Source organism: Pezoporus occidentalis, unplaced genomic scaffold (genome assembly GCF_034315485.1).
Source record: "Pezoporus occidentalis ecotype Australia unplaced genomic scaffold, CSIRO_AGI_Poc_V1 ctg94, whole genome shotgun sequence".
Taxonomy (NCBI): Eukaryota; Metazoa; Chordata; class Aves; order Psittaciformes; family Psittacidae; genus Pezoporus; species Pezoporus occidentalis.
In genome coordinates, this window is record NW_026916304.1 from 427,986 (window position 1) to 453,695 (window position 25,710).

The 25,710-nt window shown below is 43.0% G+C and overlaps 1 long non-coding RNA gene across 1 annotated transcript in view; it reads left to right on the top strand.

The window, feature by feature from the left end:
- LOC134157299 (uncharacterized) overlaps positions 1–24,140 on the top strand; it is a 44,612-nt gene extending 20,472 nt beyond the window's left edge. The window contains exons 2-6 of the long non-coding RNA XR_009962271.1: positions 5,255–5,368; positions 9,576–9,728; positions 21,988–22,058; positions 22,824–23,020; positions 24,000–24,140. This is a non-coding gene — a long non-coding RNA (uncharacterized LOC134157299). The remainder of the gene's footprint in view (positions 1–5,254; positions 5,369–9,575; positions 9,729–21,987; positions 22,059–22,823; positions 23,021–23,999) is intronic.
- Positions 24,141–25,710: the final 1,570 nt, after the last annotated feature.

Genomic DNA, 25,710 nt, shown 5'->3' on the forward strand with positions numbered 1-25,710 from the left:
TATCTCTCTATATTTATTTTTCCTAAGTGCCTGCTGCTCTGTCTACTTGTGGAACATGTTCATGACCTCACTGTGCTTCATCCCTAACCTTCAGCAAGTGTGCATAGTTCTGGAATGAGGATAAAGCTTGGCTGGCAAAACAGGGGCAGCTATAGAGGCTAGTCTTCTTTGACTAGCATACCTGGTTTCCATTAACCTTCATGACTAATGCAGACATGCATTGACAGCAGAGCAGGCACTTGAGGAAGCAGATAAGTGCAGAACATGATGACATTTCTAGTCACATTTCTGACCATCACAACTCTAGAACAGCCATATAATTAAACTTCTTAGACTTTAAAAAGAGAAAGATTGCATCATGTCTTTGTACTACTTAATAACTGCAAACAGCTAGGGAGGAAGACCTGGCCTGGTCTTGACCTTTGAGAGAACAAGGTGACAACTTCTCCCAAGCCCATGCTTAAGGCCTGTCCTCAGTAAAACACCTCTTGACACCCTTCTCATACTCTTAACAATTCTCTTCCAGGTTTATCCTAGAATGGTTTGGGTTGGAAAGGAGCTTAAAGCTCATCCAGTTCAAACCCCTGCCTCGGGCATGGATGCCTTCCACTAGAGCAGGTTGCTCCAAGCCCCATCCAGCCTGGCCTTGAACACTGCCAGGGATGGGATGTAGCAGTTTTCATCTTCCCTGTGGACATGATTATTCAGAAATCCATTCAGAAGGAATCTTTATCATTATCTGGAGACCTCAGGATTGTTTTTTCTCCCCTTTTCAGTCTGGTTTTGGAAGGCTGTAGATGCATGAAAGAAGGGGGCTGGGGGAGAAGGCTGACGGTCACTGATGTTCTTTTGGCAATGGACAGAGGTGTTGTGGCTCTTCGGGATCTCCAGCCTTTCATGTCACAGCCCAGACCTGCTGTCAGAGGGGGTGGACCATGATGGCCAGAAGGAAGGGATCAGCTCTTGCTGAAATGACAAGGGTGGCAAGCATTTCCCCAGTCTTTCATTTAGGTAAAGACACTTAATTCCCTGGATGTCTTCCTGCAGGCATACAATAGATCTGTCTTTCCCATTTCCCACAGAGACTTAGATCCTGAATTTCTAACTTGGCTGGATAAGGCAACTAGCCAGCACAAATAAGAGATCAGCTGAGGAAGTTTCTAGACTAGGTTTGCTGGGGAGCCTCAGGCTCCTTCTGGCTTTTCAGGCTGCAGCAGTAGCCAAGAACATTTATTCCCATTTCCACTTGGCAAAGGAGATATTTTTTCTTATTTTTTTATTATTTTTTTCCCCTTTTCCTTTTTCTTTCAAATACAGGCTTCATTGCAGCTACTTCATTGCTGTCTTTCCCAAATTCTATTACTGAAAAGCTACTTTTTGGATGCCTTTAGCTAATACGCTGAGTGTCCATTTAGAACAGCTCAGCACAGTTTGATATGTAATAGCTGTCTGGTCCAGCGGCAAAACCGAACCCAATGCAGTTCAGTCAGAGAGTTTAAGAAGTTTTTTGCCAGGTTAACAAAAGAAAAAGGTAAAAAAGGTATTTTTATTCTACATCCAAAGCAAAGAGCTTAAATATTGGATGATTTTTTCCCCATTCTTTTTTTTTTTAGTAAGTATATTTGTCAATCAAAACACATTTTCGTTTCATAGGGGTAAAGTTACTTTTAGAAGAGAAAACCACAACATTTTGGAATCTTACTTTTAAAGACTATTTTAACACTGAAAGAAAGAAATCCCTTTCACTCTTTCAGCCAAAGCTGTGTCCTGTAGTGAGCCCAACAATGTGAGTCATCTCCATTCCCCTGTAACATAAGGCGAAGGCAACCCTATGGGGCAGAGGCCATGTAGTCCTGCCTGGAAATGGTGCTCGGTGCCAACACTGCTCTAAGCACCATCAGTGGTCTGCTCTGTCCTACACGTGTTAATACTGTGCTCCACAGGCTCGCTAAATTAATTTCCATCATTTTCTACCTCACCTTGATGTGCTCCATTTGTATCTATGAAGCGCCTGTGGTTACGGTTTAGGCAGGGCATGATTAAAGAAGTACTTGTGCCCACAGCTCATTCAGTGAGTTTATCAGACTCTAACCTCCTTGTTTAAAAACGTATCTGTGAGGAAACCCTTAGTTAACCATACCTAACACCAGTGGTTTCTGCATGAATACATAGCCAGCCTGAATCGGGGTACCAGAGAGGCCGCATGGCTGTACATGGTCATCCCCTTGCACTGGACACGGGTGAGGCTGCACTTTGAATCCTGTGTTCAGCTCTGGGCCCCTCACTACAAGAGGGACATTGAGGTTGTAGTGAGGTGGGGTCAGTCTCTGCTACCAAGGAATGAAGGATGGGATAAGGGGAAATGGCCTCAAGCTGCACCAAGGCAGGTTTAGATGGAGCTGAGGAACAATTCCTTCCCCAGAGGGTGCTCAGACATTGGAACAGGCTGCCCAGGGCAGTGCTGCAGTCACTCTTGCCTAGACTGTTGCCTGGAGATGCTTCATGCTGCCCAGCTGAGTACCATGAACTTGTGGGTAAATTCAAAGCCACAGATTCACTTGTTCAGTGTTTCTGCTGGGGAGATGGCTTCCTGACACATTGGAGATCCTTTGTCATTTGGAAACATTGAGCCAATTTAGTTAATGCGTTAATTTTCGTTGGATTTATAATTGTTGTCATGTGTCAAGAGGTCAGTTTAGATAGCTTGGTAAGCTTGAAAACAGCAACAAATCCAATCAAGTGAATATCCTTTCGTTTCAATGGCTTTTCCTCTCCTTGTTTCAAGCCCAGGAGGAGGCCTTAAAGTTGATGAGAAGATAAATTCAATTATACTTGCAGCTAACTTTGGCTCTTAGCTCTCATACTGCCTTTCCCCATCTTTACCATCCATCCTACTGCAATCGTTTAAATTTGCCCCAATAGTAGTTTGCCTATTAGCTTTGCTAATGAATTTACTAGTGCAAAAGACCACTTGCAGGGCTGTCCTAAACATAATGAATGTAATTATTTAGCACAAAACCAGGGCAGCATCTTTTTCTCTCTTGACAAGAATAATTCTTTATTCTCTCATTAGCTATGTGCCTTGGTCTCAGTAAACTAGTTATTGACCTGCTCATTTAAGGAGCTTCACTCTAAATGCTTCTTCCCTTATTTAACTCAGACAAGTTCCTATAATTTCCCTTCACTGTGCAGTGCTAGCCTGTGAAATGTAAGCATTGTTCATTTGTTGTGAAGAGAGCTGGGAGACAGGAAGCTATTCTTAGATGGATGCTCAGCCTCCTGAGCCCTGCTTGCTTGTCCCTGCTTATAATGGATACAAAACTGTATGGGGCTTAGTAGACATCATGTAAACTCCATAGGAAATCTGAGCCAATGAATCATGGAGACAGACCCCCATGGAGCATTGTGTGTCTGAATAGACTGCAAATAGATAGGAAAGCAGCTTAAGCAAGTGGCTTTCATATGACAAGAATGCATAAATTAGAAATGAGTTGAGAGTAGCTGTTGTTTTAAGGCAGTGGGGTTTTTACTTTCTGTACTGTTTCCCTGTTGTAAGAAGCCACTAATTAGTCAGACGAAGCTGAAGCCTTATGCAGGGTGTTTGTATGTGCAGGGTTTTTATTGCTCTTCAAGTGTTGAATTGTGCTGGCTCAGCCCAGCAATGCTGTCCCGCGCTGTGCAGCTCCTCCATCCCATCTGGGGGGATCCTTGGAGAATCCCACCTGGAGCATGATACAGGAACCTGGGGAAAGCAGGACTCTTAGGGACCACAGCACTGGTTAAACTGGGACTGTCCCACAGTGGAAGCAGCAGCATCACTTCTCACCCTCACCCTACCCAGCACTGGGAGGTGGTTGCCTCCTACTCTCCTTGGGCCATTCAGTACACAGGACTCCAGCCCATTCCCTACCTGACCCTTGGTTAGTGGAGTGAAGCACGGCTCACCAAAGGTGACATCCCAGTAGCAGAGCCTGCTCAGTCTGGATCCGAGCTGTCCTAAGTCAATGGGTGGGCTGCGTGTAGAGAGGCTCAGCTCCAAAATGATGACCATGTAATGGAAGCAGGGGTAAAGAGAGGGTAAAACCCCAAGACCTAACCTTTCCCCAGCTTCATGGTAACAGCATGAGCCCAGAAGGGATTCAGCAGCATTCTGTGAGAGGGATAGTCCCTTGCTGCATCCCTGGTCTACAGATGCCAGGCAGCACTGACAAACCGCACATTGCCACTCTCTGCTCAGCAACAGCAAGCCCACCACCCAAGAAGCTTCATCTCCCGTGCAATGGTTGACCACATTTTTGTTGTTTGCTTTTTGCTTGTTTTCTGGCTTTTATTCCCCTGCAGACTGTGATAATAGACTGCAGGCAGATGGCCTGAAGTCTGTGGTCCAGCAGTCATATGAAAGAGACAGATAACAGCCCTCAGTTGCGTTTATAAATGCTAGGGCTGCAGAGTTGCTGTTTCTTGTGGCCCAGTATGGACCACATCACCTCCTGCTGATGTGACCTAGGTTTTTCACAGTGTCATTCATGCCAGAAGCCCACAGGAGGTCTCTGGCTATATATAACCTGTATGGGCCTCCAGATCCGCTTGCACTGCTGCTGATGGTAGCCTGTGTCACGCTTATCATTGCCCCATCTCAAACACGGTTCAGCTTCACTGGCCCTGCAGTTCCCAGGCCTTGTGGGATTCCGAACTTACCCACTGAAGAAAGCCAGTGCAAGGTATTCAGTGTAAGAAGGGAAAATAAGGCACTGTGTTTTAACTGCCTGTTTTTCCTAGAATTATCCCCAAACCCTAACGTTTTTAAGGTTTTTAGGGTAAACATTTGGTATGAGATAATGTACTTTGAAGGTGCTTTTCCATTTTTCCCAGGTAGAGTCAGAAAAAGAAATGCTCTATTTTAAGCTGGCATTTGTCTGTTTGAATGTAATTGTGCTCCAAAAACTTAGCCATAAACACCTTCACCTTAGGGAAAAACCGGTTAACATTTTCATTGCATTTTTAGGTTTGAATAATGATGCTTTAATGTATTTTTGCTTGCCTGTAATTCCTGCTTTCCTTATGAAAGGAACTTGGCTTGACAGTGCATGAATTTTAAGATAAAAATGAGACAAATCAGGAAGCAGGCTGTTGGCAGTGAAGAACGGGCAGCAGGGCAGGGTGGTATGACTTAAACTTACTGTTCACATCAGTCTTGAGCCTGGCAGTTAGAAGGTTGTGTACCTTAATTCTGCTCAAATCTGTGTAATTCCAGGTTCAGTGGGACTTCTTGGTGTGTGCGACTGCGGGACCAGGATTTGGTGCCCTAAAGTTGGAAGGGACCTCAAAGATGATCTAGTTCCACGCCTTGCCAGCTGATACAAAGGCAGTGAGTACATATATAATACGAACTCTTTGCAGTCCTCAGTGGAGGGAGTGTGGTGCTGGGGCATCATGCTTTTCCAGTCGGTTTTTCTGTTTCTAGCTCTGACAAAGCTGCTCTTTGCAAATCCCCGTTAGTTATTTCATGTGAAACATGAGGAAGGAAAGAAATCAGGGTGATTGCAGTTGCTAATTTCTACTTACAGATCTATTTCTTAACAGTCACTGTTTTTCTGTGTAAAACAGTTTGGCACTAAAATATTAGAGTGTAAATTGGAAGAGGAAGGTCGATGTCTCCCATCTTGTCATGTTTTCCCATTACATCATTAGTACTGAGGCCTTAAATTTAGCTTGTTTTTAGAGATTTGATGTGACTCAAAGAAATTTGAGGTTGGTTTGATTTGATGCATACAGACATACTGGCTCTTCTTTTCTACTGGTCTTTAATACAGATTTAATTAATTTGCCTGGATTTTAGCAGAATCACCTGTGTATCAAGCAATTATTTATGATATACTTACAGCAGTCCCACAATTAAGTAATTGCTAAAATGAGGAGCAGGGCAAAACACACTGTGTGCGTGTTAGGAAACAGCGTTGAGTTAGGAGCTCTGCCTCTGCAAGACAGAAATGTGATCAAGGCGAGGGGAAAACGTATTCCCCAAGATCTATGTTTGAAAATGTGAACACAAGAGATGAAGGCTCTAGGATCATTTCTGCTTTTAGAGGGAATGTCCCGTTGTGGGTTAAGGTGCAAGCTGTTTCTTCATCTCTAGCAGTGGGCTTTGCCTCCCACCCACTAAGAGAAGAAAGTGCCCTGCGACACTGTGTGGACCTTTGGTGAAGTTGCCTTTTTGAGTTGCTCTTCAGGAAGCCTTTTCTTGTTCTAGCTTGTGAGGCTCTCAGATAGTCTCGTCAGAGCTGTTACTTCTAACCTCATTGTCCACTTAAGTTATGTACCTGATACAGCAGAGAGCACAGGGACACACGTCCCCCATCATCGGACTATTTAGCAGGGAATGGGAAGGGAGACAAAAAGCCTTGTAATCATAAAGGCTTTTTGCTGTGTGATAACCTCGAATCCATGACTTATTTTTCTCCTCTGCAGATCCATATTTATACCTAAACCCATCCTTTCAGGCTCCTCTCACGAGACCGATCATTTCTTGGCATCCCAAGAGAATGGGGTCACTGGTGTTTGGAGGAGGAGCTGAAGCAGCAGCATTATACAAAGCATAAACACTTTTAAGAGTCAGTAAATGAAAGCGATACACTTTGCTCCAATACTCATCAAACAGAAAGAAGAATCTGTCTCAGCATGCTGTAGGATGATCATTAATTTTTAATGGTGTTAATGTTTATTAGTGACAGATGATTGACTTTAAGTGCCGTATGAATAATAAATAAACGATGTGGATTTTGGGCATCTGCCTTAGATTTGTATGCAAAGCCGGTGGGACTAACCTTCACAGTTTCAGAGGAGCGCAGCTTCAATTCCTCAACATATGCCACAACACAGGCTTTAAGGCTTCTCAGATTTTAGCTCTGATAAACCTTGAAGGCCTTTCTGTCCCCTTTCTTAGGGCACATCAATTGCTTGGGGGCCTCAGGGTGAGAGGGGAGCTCTTTCGGCTAAGGCAGGGCTGCTGGAAGGTGCATTATTCACTCAGAGGCTCTGCTGGATTTCATAACACTTAAACACCTGTGTCCATCAAACAGAACACACAGGATCACAGCTAGAGCCGCTCTTGACTTTGTAATTTCATTGACTGACAGTTTAATATCTATTTATTTTCACATCTGACTCCAGTGGAGACAGGCTGGCATCCGGAATGTCAGGATATTATGCTGACAACTGTGTTTTTTCATTACAATAGGAAAAAAAAGAAAGAAGGAAAAAAAGAGGATTCTTCATGAGTAAGAAAGGTTCTTTTCAAGCGCAGTGACTGCAATAACAACCAAATTACACTTCATATAAGTTTGGGAGTAGCCAGTGATAGGTTACGTGTACATATTTATATAGGAACAAGGGGAATACTGTTTTCGGCTTTCTAGTAGTCTGTGTCTTCTATACTGTGAAATGCCACATCATCATATGGTTTAAATAGCTGGAACAACTGCCTTTACCATGGACTCTCATAAGCAGCACTGTCTTTGCTTTAAATTAAATGTTTCAAATTGGCCTCTTATTTTGCTCCAATTCTGTTTGCTTTCTAACCAGAAATGAGTGGCTTATCCCAGCTAAATTCTGCAGTATTGGAACAACTTCAGAGAACGTTTCAAAAAGAGGAAAGAGAAATACACATGTTTTGTTACGGCTGTGCTGATCTTTAGAGGGAAGAAGGTAAAACTGCTTCCATATTGGGCACTGGCCAAATGGCTGATGGCCCTAATAATGTTCTCCAGATGTTAGGTAGTTAAACCAGAGCAAAGTGGCTGTTGCTGACTTACTGTCATTCAGTGCTTCCTATATAAACAGAGAATTTGTATTTCATTCCACATTAGTTCCATAGATTGTGCTTAATATTGTAATTGCACTGATTCAGAGAACTTTTTAGACCAGGCCTTTCTGGGCTTTCTCAGAGCATAGCACTAGACTTCAGCCCTGATTACATGGTACACCCATGTCAGAGCATCGCAGTGTTACATGCGTGTGGCCATGCAGACACTACCACAGCAGTGCCCCTTCCTGCGCTGCATCTGCATCACCTTGCCAGAGCTGCCTTGATCCATGCATCCATCCTCAACCTGGCTGGTTGCTCCTGAGCTATGGGTGAGAGGGCTGGATTTACAGGTGGATAGGCTCCTCCTGTCCTTAGGGAGGCATTTTGGTGCTCACAGTGGGTTTCTGCACTCACTTTGAGAAACAGTTGCACAACCTGCATCCTAGGAGAGCATCGTGTATCACCCAACCCTTTCAGGATCCTGCCTGAGAGTGACAGCATTCCTCACCCTGTGGACACCTCTCTCTGCCATTACCCACTTCAGTATCTTCTAACCCCGGTCACTCTGTTGAGTGATTTGCCATCACCATACTGTACAAATACAGATGCACAGAGGCCCATCTTGGTGGTCAAAGGTAAAGGAAACACAATGTTGGCACTGTTTTGAGGACATAACCAGCAGGACTAGGTTTTGCATGCTGAGAACAAAAAAAAAAAGATGTCTGTGTAGCTAATCAAAGGGGCAATATTTCGGGCCTGGTGCTCTGCTTGCATTTATAGCAGTGTCAAGAGTATAGCAAGGACAAACAGGAATCTCACATGGTCATAATGTTCCTATTTATATACACATAAAATAGAGCAGGGTTTTAAAAGGTAGTGCAATTTTCTAGTGTAATGATACCCTTAATAACAATATGGTTTCACTGCAGAGCTACAAACAAATATAATAGAGAATGAGATAATGCCATAAAATAGATGCATTATTTTGGGGATTTGAAGGACACTTGCCAGAAAACACTTACCAACTTATGCAACCCACAGCAAATGAAATGCAAACTTACCTTCTGCTGTTGCCTGGATATAATGTATTTACTGTGTGGTTTTCTTATCGCTGCAGATTTCTAACGTAATGCACTGTTTCTGTTGTCAAGTGTGTAATATCTGACCTAGAATTTACCAAAGCTCACTGAACAGTTGTTGGAATCAGGAAAGAAATAATACTTCTTGTTGTTAATTCACTGGAAGATGCAAAACTGGTAAGTAAGTAGTGTGTCTTTCTGTAGGAGCTATGCATCAGCTAGGTATGCTCTGATTATCTCAAGCATTTTACTGAAGTCTTCTGCTTAGATTTTGCATCTACTTTGCTGCTAGCTCCATTGAAATGAGCTGTACTAGTTAATTAAAAATGAGGTTTGTCTGCTTTAGATTCCTAACGTTAAAAATAGTGGGGGTGAAATAAGAGCCGACTTAAACCAAAGCACAGCCAATGAGCGCATTGTAACTAGCATTTGTTTTTAGACAATATTACAGGCTTTATTTATGAAATTAACCTCCTTCCTCTTCCTACTTAATTTGTCCCTTCTGTCTTTGCTGCTTTTGGTTTTGCTGAAATCACAGAATGCTCAAACTCTCACAAGAGGTTGTTGGTTTTATTTATAGCTTCCACTTCAGTTCTTTGCTGATTGTGTGTGTGTTTCTTTTAATCATTTAACAGTGTTTTGTCACGTAAATGACCATTCATTTCTCTTTCATTATGAAGGACTATAACCAGGAGTGCCAGAAGACTATAACCAGAAGTGGATTGCTGGATGATGTTTATTATCATGTGTTACTTTACCACGTCTCCACTTATCCACATTCTCAGCACGTCCGCAATCTGTGCCGCTTTTCCTTCCTTTTGGAGCTGAAGAATGCCTGGGAAAAGGTACATTTCTCCCACCAGATGCTGAGGTAGCTGGGCTATAACAGACATTAGCCAGCGGCAGGCAGGCCCCTGGGGTGGAAAGTGGTGCTGCAGGATGAGAAAATGTAGCATTTAAAAGTGCTGCCTTTCTCCTCCCTCCACAACAGACCTTCTTTATTAGTAGTATTTATTCTCTGGTGCTCCAGGTTGTCTTCATTTCACAACTTCTCAAGGCAGTATACCATACCATGGATGCTGTCCTTACTATAAGAAATGCAGTTAGGTATGTAAAATGTCAGTCTGAATGCTGCCTTTGCCTGTGCGGTGGAGGTTTAAATCTTGAGCAGGGTGTAAGCAACTTACCTTGAGCGTAATAAGGAACTAATTACTCAGCTGTTGAGAAAGACCCTAGTATCATTACAGATAACCTGAATGTCCAGGCAATATCTGCCTATTATTTGAAATGGTTTCAAAATACATTTAAAAACAAAGAAAAAAAAATCACATTCAAATCACATGGAAATAATGCAAGTTATCCTAAAAAGGGGTTATGAGATAATTCTAAGTGTCACTTTAGCATATTTTAGCCTATTGGATCTTTAAGCAGAGTTGAATAACATCTTTCATGAAGTAAGTGTCTTTTTGGTAAACTGAAAGGGACAATAGTATTTAAAGGTCAGTTAACATAGAGAGTTGGTTCTAGTTATTGTTATTAAAGATCCAGCTCTATTACCTTTGCACAACATTACCCCACAAATCCTTATTAAAACCGCAAGAGCAAACCCCGCCTTTCCCTTTTTTCTCCCTCCTTCCTGCCATGATCCTGAGCTCATTGATTCTGCCTTCTATTTTTATGTGTAACAGTTTCTCTAGTGAATAGCACTGGATGCTTCTCACCCTGCTTCTGCCACACTGCATCCAAGAGAGTCATACATTATAGGTGCTGTCAATGCTGCCAACTGGAAAACACCCTCACATTACTACATTCCATTTCAGCCTCCCACATATGACACACGCTACCCTGCAAACAGTCGTTGAATAGTTTGGAGCTGCTTAGGAAATGGCAGTGGATTTCCGCTTTTTATTTAAGGAAGAAGAAGCTGTAGTGTGTTGTACAACTGCTACTGTGTTTGATTGAAAACAGGCAGGCTGCCTGTCTGCCCATCTAACTGCCCGCCCATCTGGGACCAATTGGTATTAATAGTCTGTGCGATGCAGTGTTTCATTTATGCACAGGCACCCTCACGCACCCCAGAAGTTGCCTGGGAAGGACTTCGGCAGGGTGCATGCATCCCTAGGATCCTGAGGGGCTTTGTGGAAGCGTGCTGCAGGCTGGAAGTGCATGGCAGGGCAAGGGGTCTGAACCACTGGGTGACATCCAGTGGGGAGCATGGCATGGCTATGGGGTCTTGAGGAGGATTTCAGCCCCCTTTGCAGCTTGGCCCAGTACTTGAATCGATAGGAATACATGGATAGCAATAGTAGGCTAGGAATAGAAATACATGGGTAGGAATAAAAGAGCAGCTAGCCATAATCTACTTTTGAAGCCTGCAGGAGCCAGTATGAGCTGTAAGGGTGGGGAAGGAGAGAGGAGGGCTAGTGCAAGGGATGGCAGAGTTGGGTCTGCACTTGTGTCTGTGTCTGAACACAGCTCTGTGCTGTGCTCACAGTCTTCTCCTTACCAAGCCAGCCTTGAACAAAGAGGTGATGAGTTGTTTTTCCTGAGGACCGTTAGTGGGAATTCCCTGCCAGGTTTGGCACTGCGGAGGTAAGTGGCTGGGGAGTGAGCAGGGCTGGGGCTGTGGTGGGGTTGGAATAGGAATCGTGTACCCTGTGCATCCCTGCTGGGATCCATGTGCTGTTTGCTCTTACCTTAGAAACGGAGGTGGGAAAGCAGTGGCTGAAATAAGGACATGAGGTGAGGCCTTACTTTCTTCGCAGTGCTGGGGTGGAGAAACCAAAGTGATTTGGGAGCCCTTTCAATCAGGCAGGGCTGGAGCAGGCTGATCCTTGCTTCCGGGCACACAGAGGATAAGCAGGGGCAGTATGTGCCAAGCACTGTTCCTGATGGGCAACTCAGATGTAACTGCCCTAGTTTAACCTATAGAGAGTTTAGGTAAAGAGATGTGAGCTGTATCTGATGGTGCAAGTGGGGGCCCTTTTCTTCAGTGCGGTGTGCAGTTACATGCAAAGACTGCAGAAGCCTCCTGGCTGATCTTTTAACCTAAGCAACCCCCCCCCCCCCCCCAAAATCTCATAGTTTCTATTTTCACAAAAGCAGATATAGTCTGTAAATGGAATGGTCTTCTACAAGCTGTGGCTTTGACGGGACATAGCAGTGCTAGTACCTAATCTCTTGTTACTGCTGATGTGGACTCAGGGATTTGGTTGGTAGTCCTCCCGTGAACATAGACTCCAGGGAGAGGTGTTAGTCAAAGCAGAACAGCACTCTTTGATGATCTTGCTGGTCTACATCTAGGCTCACCTCCTCCAGGAGAGCAGAACAGCACTGTGGAGGTGATGGTAACGTTGCTTTTCCTTTTAGCAGCTCTGTTGGCTTCCATGATTGAAGCCACATCTTCTGCAGTGCTGCTGCAGCCTGGTGCTTGGGTTGTACAGTCATTGGCAGTGCCCTTGCCCAGCCTCATTGCCCTTACTCAGGGTTTGCAGAAGGTGTTGCTTTATCTGTCCTTTACCCCCCGATAAATAGTCTGCCTTATTCCCTCTAGATGTGAGGAAGAAAAATAGGATGAAAGGGCCGAAACGCTTTTATTTGTGATATATTAACTTTGTGTAAGATATATTCAAAAGCAGATACTCATTTAAAGGTTATATTTAATATAGCTCTGCTCCAGTTTTTCTTTTTTATTATTTTCTTATACGTCTTTCCACTTTCTGAGGCAATGCTCCAGTGACTACTGCAATATAATAGCTGCTTTCTCTCTCAGTACACAATTTGACAGCATTTATTCTTTCCTTCAGTGAACATAATTACTTCACATATGGAACCTGTGATAGCCTACAGGCATCTGAGAGAAACCAGAATCATACAATCTGTCCCCTTTGTGAGCTTAATTTACATTCACAAGTGTCATTTTAATAGTGCTGGCAACATGTAGGATAAAAATTACAGGTCAGCTGCAGCATGTCACAGGGAACTGTGCTTAAGTCAATAACATGGTATTATTACATTCTGGATAATTTTACAAGGTAGATCTCACAGGAGGAATTTGACCCCTATTTCTTTAGTTTTCTGCCTTTTGGTTTCCTCCATAAGGTAATTCATTTAGAAATGGATGTTGCAAATGTGTTGACAAAGAGGTTAGGCTGTAGTAAGCATTTCTAAATCTGAAAGCAACACCTTTCCCTTGCTGTAACTCGTAGCAGCACTTTACAATCACCATGCATCTGGCATATTTAAACATTTCCAGTGTTAATTCTCGATTCCTTTCCCCCTCTAATCCATGTAATAGAAATACTGAGGGGCACAGCCTTCTGCCTTCTAATTCCATAGAGTTGACAGAAGTTTCAACTTGCTGCAACTAATTGTTTTCTTGCCAACTCAAGTAGTCTTGGGCTAGGCGTTTTGCAGGCATTCTGTCCAAGAAAAATAGCAGTGTCACAGACATGTTGTGTACAGAGCTATATATAATACCCAGTTTAATTTAGATATGTATAACACCTACAAATAATAGCTAATTTCTCAGCCTGGCACCTGTAATATAGAGGGGCAATAAATAATGTAATAAACCAACAGGTGATTGATTTTATATTTGGATTCAGCACTTCATTAAACTCAATCTCAGCTGATCTGCTGGTTTTGCAAACCCCATAATTGACTCGGGTTTAAGTTTCCAAGTTAGTTTGGGGGCTTGTATAGTTTGTCTATAGGACTTGGATATTCCAGAAGTCCATATACGCACAGACAAGACAAATATCCCCCAGGAGCCTCCCCCTGTGCACACATACGCACACACATCCATTCTCTGGATTTACTTCCCCTCAACTCATCCTTCTCTTGCTGCAAGCACTTTTACTCATTCAAGCAGCACAAAGGGAATAATATCAGCAGTGATTCATTTTCCCATCACCAACAACACTGGAGTTTGAGTGGGGCTTTTTAATTAAAAAGCTAAAAAACAAACCAACCCCCCCCTCAAACCAAACCAAACCAAACCAAGAAGTGTTTTGTTCCTCTGAGGAGGCCACACAGAACGTACTTGAATCCCTACTAAAGGATGTGATAAACTACAAGCAATTGGGATGACCTCCATGTATTTTCTTGGTAAGCCTTGTGCTGGAGTGCTCTGTCCAGTGAAAAGATGGAGAGAAATTCAAGTGGGTTCAAAAGACTTGAAGGGATGAGCTGAGGTCTGGGAAATAATGGTTTTTAACAATGGGAGCCAGGTCAGTTTATTAACTTGTCAAATACTTGGTGTAGTGAAGAAGTTACCTGAAGGCTTATAATGTGGCCAAAGCTGTAGCAAAACCAAACACAAAACAGATCAAATAACTGAGATTAAAGCCAGGAAAATTAAGACTTTAGTAAGTTTTCCACTCATGCAGTTTGGAGAGTGGAGGTGATTAGGCACTGGAAGGGTTCCTGTTGGGACTGGTGAATTTCCTGTCGAAACTCCATGGCTTTCTGAAGGATATTTCCACTCAACTGGGGGACTGATGCTCAGTTCTGTTTCATTGTCCATGTTTAAGTCCATCCAGGCCTTAAATCCTCTGAAAGTGCACAGCCAACCTCTGAAGTCTTTCCTGGGGAAAATATCCACTTGGAGCACTGGGAGATTTTTCCATGTAAGAGTCTATTAGTGGTGTTCTTCCAAGTCTGTCATAGGGAAGTGCTTGCATTTCAGACACTGTTTACCTTAGGAGGATGCTCTAGTGTTGTTTTCAGCTCTCAGTCAAGGGTGTAGGCTGGAAAACAAGCGCTACAAAGGGCAGGCTGGAGAGATTCATTCCACCTCTGGAGCTCCCTCAGTATAAAACCTTCTCTTAGTGATGGACGCAACAGCACATATACAAATATTAGTGTTTTAAATGCCTGATGGTTAAACTGTTTTACCAGTGAAATACATGAAGCAGAAGTATTTTCATTCTTTATGAGGATCTCATATGATCTACAGTTCAGTTGCAGAAGTGCTATCATTTGTTCCTCAGGAGATGTGCCAGAGTGTCTTGTCTGCCTCTCTTCTGCTTCCATCTTTCCCCTTGGCTGACATTAAGTTTATTACTTGCTTGATTAATGGTTCCCATATCTGGTTTTCCTGTTTCGAAGAGGAAAAGAGAGAAAAGAGAAACAAACAAACAAGAAAAGGTTTAGAGGAGAGACTTTGCAGACAGGAGCAAGCCAAATACAAGGCCCTGCCCACAAATGGGTATAACTTCTACTCATACGTTGGCCTGACATCTCACAGGTAGCAGGTTGATAACTTCTGCAGGAAGAGTCTGAACACACAGTAGATGAATTACACTCATGGGCATCGGACTTGAGCCTTCCAGCTCTCTTTATGGCAGCTTTTGATGTCAGGCTTTCTAGAAGTCCTTCCACTGTCACGGCAAGTGAAGTCTTTGCTGGCTGGTTTCAGAGAAGTCCCCAGGCAGCAGATACCTGATGGCCTGTGGACATAGTCAGTTTTAATTTAGCAAAGTGAATTACTGTGGTGGGATTGCCCAAAACTGAGATTTCCCTATGGTAGGGAGAAGCCATGTGCAAGGCTAGGATCATGGTGCTTGGCCATGCTCTCCTGGTGCAGTACCCATCCGTACCCCAGCATGGCCCCTCCCCTGGTGTGTAGTGTTAGGATGGATGCAGGAGCCTGTATTGGTACATGCCATCTTTCAGACTGTATTTTCTGAGAGACAGATAAAGGAAAAACCATCTACAGCTTATGTGTGTGCTGCTTTAATTTATCACTTGGAGGGTGAAGCTAAACAGAGCCTGTGGTTAATGTAAATGTAAACCAGAAAGATGAAACATCTTTTCTCCGAAGCTGCCACACAATCTTATTTCTCTTAACTCCTCCTCCAAAGAGAAAACCACCCCAGCAAGCTCTTGTCTCTGATTTGTTCATCAATGCAACTTCAGACACCTCCTCCGTGCCTCTGATGTGCGTGTCAGTCCACGTGCCACTGTGCTGATTCATCTGAGGATGCCCTGCGTGTGTGTGGTTTGGCACAGTATGGTACAGGAGAGGAGTCTGAGAGCGAGAAAGGCAAAGGCAGCGACATCATTAGGAAGGATTTCCCCCCCCCTCATTCTGCCTCTTGTTATTTATTCTCTTCTCTCCATGTTTCCCTTGGTTATTTCTCTTCCTGAAATGAAAATAACCTGGCAAGAAAACAGGGTTTCCATTCCCATCGTTTGTTAGGCAAGGAACACCAGGCATGGTTTTTTTTTTAATGTGCTAACTGGCAAATGATTATTCACCAATATTTTTTGTTGAAGCAAGCAGGCTTGCTAACTGTGGTGACATTTTTAGTGATGCTATGACATCCCCCTATCATTTTTGCTTGTTTTATCAGTGTCTAAAGTATGATATTGTTGAAAAACTTACTGTGGGTCTTGTGTTCAAAGCATGTGTGTGTGAATTTGTATGAAAATAAGGGACAAAACTGTTAAGATGCTTCTTCTATTTTGGGCTTTTGACTCTGTGTTATGAAATACAAAACATAGTTTTGAATTTGCATGCTTTAAAATGACATACTTACAAAGAGACATTTTGTGATTGAGAGAGCTCAGCCACAGCCATTCTGTGCTTTGCATCTATTTACTCCTCCAAATTCCTAACTCAGCTTCTCTCATCACTGTCACAGGGCTTTGAAAGGTTAAAGCCAGTGTTGGAAGAGCAGGATAATAGTGACGTTGTGGAGCCTATGGGGTCACCCCATAGAAAATGCCCTGGAGAAAAACCATGCTGAAGGGTTGGGAATGAGGATCAGGAGCACGGATTTGTGCAGCAGTGCGAGGGGTGGCTGCAGCACTGCTCTGTGCGCTCAGCCAGCCAGGAGACTGAAGTGATGAGTATGAGCATGTGAATGCTGGGCAGCCACTTGGAGATGCAGCAACCGCAAGACCTTGATCCCTTTTAAACTCAGTGGGAGCGAAAGTGTTTGCATTTCCCAGGAAAGCTGCTATTGGAAATTCTGGAATGGGAACAGTGGAATGCTGTAAATGCATGAAAACCAAAGGAGGTAAAGGTTTCTCTTAATTAGGAAGATTAGAAAGCAAAGCAGCCTGGAAATGGAATACCAGGCACAGGCAGAACACCATGGCTCCTTTGCTATAGCAGGAGCAGATTTGCTAAGGGGAGGACATGTCCAGTCCTTCTTTTCACTGGCAGCCAGGTTGCTCTGGCTGGGTGAAATGTTTACACTAAGATGTGCAATCTAGCTTGGATTGTACAGCCCTTCATATGTACAACCATAGAATGGTTTGGATTGGAAAAGACCTTAAGATCATCCAGTTCCAGCTCCCTGCCATAGTGTTGCCAATCCAGCCACTGCAGTTTTATTCTGCCCCCCTGACTGTAATGTGACAAAGGTGTGTGGTGCTAGCAGTCTTAGAGAGGTGCAGCTCACCCATCACCTCCACCTTCTCCAAACATATAGCCCTCTGAATCAGGACAGGGGTTGGTTTGTTACATTAAATCAAGACCACAAGGTTAAAGTGACATAGATGGAAGGGACAAAGCACTTTATTCCAGTTAGGCCTTCAAAATCAGATCGTCTGTCAACAAGTTGTCGGGAGGAGAGAAGTGGGGAAGGGGAAGGCAGGACACATCTTAGGGCCACTCAGGACCCTTTATGTAGGTTGTGGCCATTTAGTCTTCAATAAAAGGTGAATGCTTTCCATAGCAACCAGGGCAGCCGCCTCTGAGATAGCCATTGCTTTAATAAAGACAGATGTTGGCTGGAGAAAGTCTTAACAAACACATGTAGAGCTTTGCGGTGCAGTCCAAGCAAACAATCACCTTGAAGAAGTCATGTTTTCCTGGGAAGGGTGTAAGAGCTAATGCAGGATGCTGCCAGCTTTCCCTGCCTCTGCTGCGTGCTCGCTCCTGGAAGCTGCAGGTATCTAAGTGGTTGGAGCCAGGTGTTATTTAATGGTGTAAGCTGTTAGAGCTTGTCCCAAACTCCCCACATGCACATCAAATCACTGCTTTCCTGAAATCTTATGCCTGGCTGGTGTTGCCCTGAAATGCACCTTTTTGCTTTAATCCCCCTAAATCTTATAGAAAGATGCAGTGTCTCTTTGCTTGGGAAGTCTGGGGGATGCTCAACAAATCTGTGGGTTTTTATTCCCTTACCCCAAGAACATGTCAGGGTCCCTTACGGTAAGCAGGTTTGGATACAAAATGCTAGCAGATCTACCTCAAAGAGGATGCTCTGATTTTTAAGATCTGAAGCAAAAGGTTTCTTGAGGAAGTATTCGATTAGTCACCAATGAATTACAGTTGTCAAGTGTTATTCACCCGTAATGAGAGTGAATTTTTCACTCAAGTTTCATAGCAAAATAACATTCTTTTTTCAAATAGAAGTAATTTCAATCAAGTAAGACCTTCTAATACCACTATCTGTACAAGTAAATTACTTTCAGAGTAATTAAATATGCATATCTGGGCTGTATACTGTACTGATGAAACAAGCTTTATGGATGCAATATGCTTATAAATCCCTTAGGTATTAAAGATGAAGAATCCATGGCATTTTGCATTCATAGAGCCATGAATAAGAAAAAAGAGATATTTTTTTCCTATTGCATCATTTTTGGGCAATATCTTTTTTTTATTAACTTTTCCTGCTTAATTAATATCTTTTGCCAAATACGATCCCCATATTTATTAGGCTGACATTTCCCGGAGACTTAAAGCTCTGTAAGAATTTCCAGCATTGTATGTGCCTGGATTTATGATCGTGACACAGGCGCCCATCTCCTGCAGGTTCCCAGGAAGCAGAGCAGTGCAGTGAAACTGAAATCACTATGTTGCCTGAATTCCCTACCGCTGGACTTGCCCCACTATGAAATAGCACTGCTCAGCCAGTTGGGATTCATGGGCACAGCCCTTCATGGGATCATCAGCCCAGAACAAACACAAATACAGAAAGGAACAATAACAGTGGTGTGCATCTGACCTATTCTCCCACCTTGCAAGACTTTGTCATGGGTACCAGAATAGCGACTGCCTGTTTGTGGTTGTGCAAATGGGACAGTTCGTTAAAACTGGAAAGGAAAGAGAAGCCAAACCTCAAAACACGGCGCTGCTGGTGGAGTCTTCAGTGACTAAATGCGTTCTTTATGCTCACAGTACATTATGCATGATGTATGTAAAACACCAGTGTAGAGGGGAGCTTAGGAGGTTTGCTGAGAGCATCTGAGTACTGCAGAAATGTTTGGTTAAAGAAATGCCTGGAGCCAGTTCTGCAGAGCTCTTCAGAAGCAGCCTGAAATCCCAGCTGGTCACCCCTTCCAAAGCAGCAAGCACAACTGTCTGCTGCTACCCAAATGCAAGAGTGAATTCAAGCATCATGACATGCCGTCAGTACAACCTCTGCTTGCAAGTCAGCTGCTTTGTGCTGCACAACATGACTGATCCGTAGATATTTTATGCCAATACAACGTTTCTTATGAAAGACAAAGAGATTCCCTGTTGGGAACACATTTAGTCTATGTGAAGCACTTTTATCTGCTCAGGAGGCTGGCAATGGACATAGGACAATAGATCAATTCTTTCTGTACTCCTAAGGTAAAATAAGAAATGGTGACCTGAAATGCGTATAAAGAGGGAGTGACAAGGACTTGATTTCTCTCCTCTAAGCCCTGTGCTAACACGTGTGAACCAGCAGATTATGTTACCCCTTCGGGACCTGCTTATGTGTGTTTTAGGTTATGCTTTGTGATAGATGGACTTAGATGTTTCTGTAGCCAAGATTAAAACTAGTAGAAATGTGTGTCAGTTGACAGTCCACAAAGTATTGAAGGTTGAACATCATTTTTGACCTAGGATAAGGTAATAATTTGATGAAAGATTCAGTTGCATCCAGTCTAATTGTGCACATACGTTATGCTGGAGGTAGCCACTCTCTGCATGTGCTTTCTTAATCTGTCCTTTGGGTGTCTTGTTATCTTTGTCTCCATCCTGTCCCTGAACCCCAGCCTGCAAACCTCAGCATCTCCACATGCTCTGTTTTCTGGAGCTACCACTGGAAGACAAAGCCACCTTGTTTAGCAGATTTTCTGGCAGGGTTGAAGTTGGAAAGGAAACAAAAGTGGGAATTTGGGTGTGGATATGCTGAGTGAATCCTTGAGAAATAGGCTTTGGCAGGTAGCTGTGTGGGATTGCTCCTAGGAGGGCTGTATATAAGTCTTTTATAGTACTATTGATCAGACCTGATTTGCAGGTCAAGGTTTGGCCTGTAATAGACCATTTATACAATAATACTGCTTTTAGGCAGGGAAGTCCAGATTGGAATTTTAGGAGGGTCCTATAGCAACAGCCCTAGGTCATATGCAAAAGAAACTATACATATTCAAGAAGGGAAAATTACAATGTGGATCTCTGTTCAATTCCTGAATGCATGCATGTTTGTGACCACTTTGCCAAGTTGAAGTCCAGGTTTGTGCCAAAGCATTCTCAGATCAGCATTATTAGTGTAATGTAGCACAATTCCCAGTAATTAGGAAATGGATCTTCTTGTGTGCTTGAAAATGCCATGGTAGGACAAGGACATTAAAATCTTTTCTTCCATTGTCATGGTCTCTTGGGTTTAGGATGTCTCCAGTTCTCACAGAGGCTGGAGCATTATTTTCCATACCCTTTTTCCCCCATTTAGCTTCTAGGTACTTAGACAAAATTGAGGGAAGAAGCCTTACCTGAGAACCTTTTTAGTGCTGTGCTTTTAAACCTTTAAAAGCTTTTGCTGAAAAGGTACCTATTTTCTTATCACTTCTTTTTTTTTCCCTCTCCAGAAAAAGGGCATCATTTGAAGTTCTTTTTTGGCAGCTGTGTTTCATCGTGATGCATTATGTCAGGGCACATCAGTTACACGACCATTTTATGGGAAGAAAACCCCCACCCTTTTAGATGACCCTGCCTACAGCCCCCTTGAAAACACAAGTGTGTTTTTCAAGGAACTCTTCTGCTATCAGCAGCATTACTATACTTGGAACTTCATGGGTGTAGTGGCTTTGTCTTGATTATGTAAATGCTGCTTAAGGAACATAGAATTTAATGTGATGAACTGCAAAAATGTTGTCATTTTCACCTTTTACCGATGTTTACTTTTCAGTATTGGGTTTCTTCTCTTTGTAATCAAACTAATCCCGTGCTCTTCCAGATTTTACCATCAAATGCATTGAGATGAAAATGAGGTACCTCGATGAAAGTGGGCTTCAGGTGTCGCGCACTAAGCATTGTGCGTTTCTCTTTGCTCTGATCCTCCAGCACACATCAGATCTCACCTCTTCACCTTTGAACAAGATTGCACTAACTTTGATCTTTTCAATTCTGCTCAACTCCAGGGAAGGAGCAGCGACTTGAAACCGTGTTATCATTTATACCGTCAGAAAGGAGGAGAAAAAAGAGGGGAATTGAAAGCATGAACTAAAAGCTGTAGATTTTGAACATGACTGTCAGCTTTTGTAGTGAGGGTGTTATGTTTTAACATCAAACGCTGCCTCTGTGTGTAGAACAAAACAAAATGTGGATGATTGTAAAAGCACACAGATTTATTAAACAGCTATTCCATTTTGTGTCAGCATTTTTCCGCCCGAGCGATGCGGCTATCCTTTCGCAGGTCAAAGCGTAAGCTTGCTGCTTTGCTTATGGCCCAAGCCTGTTATTTGAGCCTCTCTACTTCGGTGATATTAATTCATGATACTGACAGTTAATCTGGTTTTATAACTGTTATTATCTGAGCAAAATAACCAACTCTGTTCTTTATTTTATCTTCAAGTCTGAGGATGGTAACAGTGGGAACAAAGTCAAAAGCATGGTATTTTTAGGACCTTACATGGTTTAGCAATGTTCTTACACTGATTGCCACTCACTATGGTGTGTTTTGCTATTATTTTGGTGTTATTAGGGGGTATTTTTTGCTGTTGCAAGACAGATTTTCACCTAAATACTTGATTTTCTGTCACAGAACCCTATTTTAAACTGCCCTTTACCTTCTGAAGAACAACGTGGCTGTAAGGTTTGAGGGAGTTTCGTCAAAATTATTCTTTTAAAAAGTGATCAAAGTTAATATTTTTGTCTGTTTTCTTGCCCAGTTTACTTGGACTTGCATTGTTCCCTCCCTCTTTTTTTCTGCTGAGACTGCAGTTGTTCAGGGATGTTCATGGTAAGTAGCTCTTTGTGTCCATCCTCTGGCTTTATTCTGGGGTTGGTTTTGCGCAACAGTGCAAATGGGAACAGTTTCCCCCTTCTAGGATGTGCTGTTCTTTGAATTCGCTTCCATTAACAAGCTGTTGGAAGCAAGTTAATGCCACATTAATTTACTCTAACATCTGATCCTTCCTGCCTATTCTAAGGGTTGCTTAGACAACAAATCATCTCCTAAACGGTATCTCATAAAGGGCCTGAATCCCCCTTCCCCCCAGACTGGTGCAACTGTGATTATTAATTCAGAAGAATAACTTACGTGACACTAAAATGTTGGCCACAAAAGGAATAAAGTGAAAGATGTTAGCATACTATATATGGTTAAAATTATTGACAGAGCTAATCTTCACAGAGATCCTTGAGGCTGTTACTTACAGGGACCAAGTAATACATTTTCAATTCAACAGCTCCTTTCCACTCTCCTTTTTCTATGCAGTTTTCTGGGTGTCAGGAATCAGGCATGTCAAGTCACGTTTCATCCTCTAGTTTCCCTGAAAACATCTATTTACACGTTTAAGCTACTGGATGTATGTGCTGATAAAGGCGTTTGCCTACTCACTCCTTCTCAAGGAGCCTTTGATTTCTTATGGGCTAAAGCTTCGTTGGGTCTTCTGTTTGCTACTTCTCATGACTCCTTTGTGTCTGATTTTTCTAGGCTAATCAAATAAGTTGCTTTCAAAAGTACTTGATTTTCTAGCCCCACCATCACATACACCTTTTGCAGGTAAGCTTTACTTCTAAGCAACTTCTACAGTGGCCATGGTCACCAATGGATTGACACCTACTCGAGCATCACCTTGGGAGGATTGTGTTGGAGCAACCTGGGCTCTTTGGTAATACAGGACATTGGCAGCTGTAGCAGAAAACAGGGTTCTCTTAACAAATGACAGGAACAGGGGGATAATGCCAGTGTGAAATCAGGTAAGTGGAAATGGCCTAATCAGAAGTATTCCTGAAAGAACAATTACTCACTGTCAATTTGGGGGAGAAAATAGGACACACTGTAAAAGCTGACCCTCTTCATGCGTGCACTGCTGCAGTGTGTGTCCAAATATCATCTGCAAGTGAGACACAGGCTATTGCTTGCAGACCTCAGGGCCAAGCAAATCCTCTTTTATCATCTCCAGGGTACTCAAACTTGTGGTTTAGTGGGGTTTTGGGGTAAATATCTCAATCCAAGTTTAGGAACATCACTTCAATGCTATACTTTCTTTCCATTTTCCTATTTTTTTCCAGGAAAAAGTACAAAACCAAATACTCAGTCTGCAAGACAAAGATTACTCATTACAGCACAACACTGAGTTCTTTTAGTAATGCATTATAACTTTAATATTCCAGACTATGTATAGAAACCAGTATAGTATATAGAACAGTACCTCTCTTAAAGGCACTATTAACTATATATGTATTTTTTAGAGGAGTTGGTAGTTAAAAGCTCTCCTTATTGCACTGAGGAAGTAAAATCCACACTTGTTAGGCTCTTATTTCATCCTCTTTCCTATAGTCTCACCTTTCTGGCCCTGCTAACTTTCATGTCCATAATGAACTCCATTTAGCTTCCCTGCAGTAGGACCTTGGCTTTGTTAATCACTGACCCAGCGGCATGAAGCTGCATAGGAGAGCAGGTTCCCAGTTTTTTTTCCTGGGGGATTTTCACTTCTTCCTTCAGCAGTTGTAACTTCTAAGGAGCTGCAGAACAAACATGTAGAAAAGATCAGGAAGAGGGCCTGAGCAAAATAAGGTTTAAAAGATGCCTCATTGTGCTCAGTCCTCCACTGGCTGACGGCTGCAGATTGACGGCTGCAATCTCAGGAGGAGTTAATGAGATTAGTTCTTTGGCAGCTGATTGCTCGATGCTGTCTTCTCATTCAGCGGTGTCAGTCTCTTTTCCTCTTTTCAGTAACCACATATAAACTTCTCATGGAGATCAGCTGGGACCTCATGGCAGAAACCTCATTTAAAACAACCGCTAATGACTTCACCTTGGGCCAAGTCACAGCACAGCAGCCACCTCCTCCTCCTCCTCCAGCCCTGCTGGGAGTCAAAGGCATTTTCTGGGCTGAATGACCTCGAGCCTCTTCCTGTTACCCCTTCTTTGCTTGGCTCAGCATGTGCATCCCTTGCTCTTTGTAAATATACCTGCATGCTCATCTTAGCACTATTCCTTTTTCTCAACCAGCTGGAGGTACTGGTCCCTTCTTGGGCATTGAGACTCACATGTTTTAGTTCATATATGCCTATAGTAATTTTCCAGCTGGGGATTTTTTCCACCTTTTCTATATATGTATATATATATAAAAGGTTAATATGTTATGTACGTGCTACTCAGCTACTGGTGCATTTCTCAGGGCTAATTCCTTTCTGCCTGTGCAGGCAGAGTGAGGGCAAGTCAGGTGAAAAAGTAGAGTAGCAACAATTCATACTTGGTTTGCTCTGGCATAAATGACCACTGGATTTGTGAAGCAGTGAAGAATCAGCCCACTGTGATTGAGAGCACAAACACAACATGGTTGGAAAGGCCCAGCTTGGGTGTTGTGCCTCCCTTCTAAGATGACATGCTGATAGACGTGATGATGTGCTTCGGGTCATCAGACTGCTGGAGACTGTTTGTCCTTTCCTCAGAGGGTTTGTGAGATTCCCTAGGATGCTGCAGGGACACCTTGTGTGTTTGGTTACATGGAGAACCTCTGCTGGGAAACAGTGATAGAAGTGTGGGGACAGCAGTCCTGTTAAGGGACTGGAAAGGTGCTGGGATACCTTCCAGTACAGAGCCATCACCCTTTTCTGTTTCTTTTTCATATTAAACACCATGAAACAAAGCTGCTTACTCTGTGCTACCAATCATCTCCCTGATCTTCAGTCTCCTTCTAAAAGGCTGCATCAGCCTTTCCCTGTACTGAGCAGTAGATTTGAGGACAAGCTGAAAACAACAGGGTGTAAGATGGGGAGCACACAACCCTGAGTGCTGTACAATTGATGCGGTGACCCCCGTTTATACGTTCAGCAAGGTGGTCTAACATGCACATAACTTCAAAGCATGGCCTGTTAAAATGGGGGTGGGGGGTGGGGTGTGTGCGTGCTATTTGTGTGTATAAATACATGTGCATGTTAAAGTGCTCTGCTGGGTTGAGGCCAGGACATTCAACAATGTGCAGATGTCTCCAAAGACAAACTGCAAGACAAGCCACAGTCAGTCCCGGTTACATGGAGCGCAGTCCAGCTTTTCAAAGGCTGCTTTTGATAATTAGGTATTTTGTGTACTGTGGCAAGACGTGAATTATCAAACCACTAAGAATAATGTAGTTCAGGCAGGGTGGCCTTGAAACAAGACCCCTAGCAGGGAGGTTGTGCTGTATAATGGTAGTACAGTACCATTTGTTTCAACACATTTAGCGCTTCAGAATGGGATTTTTCTTGTTAAACACCAGATGTTCTACTGACCCAAGTGCTGACTTTAAAAGAAGACACAATAGAGTAGTGCGTCAAGGTCAACAGCACAAATTAATCTGTATTATCATGCTGTCATATTATACCATATGCCCTATATGAGCAAGATCTATGGCTAGTGCTTTCCTTACATGCAACTCAATGGGTGTTTCAGAATAGAGATT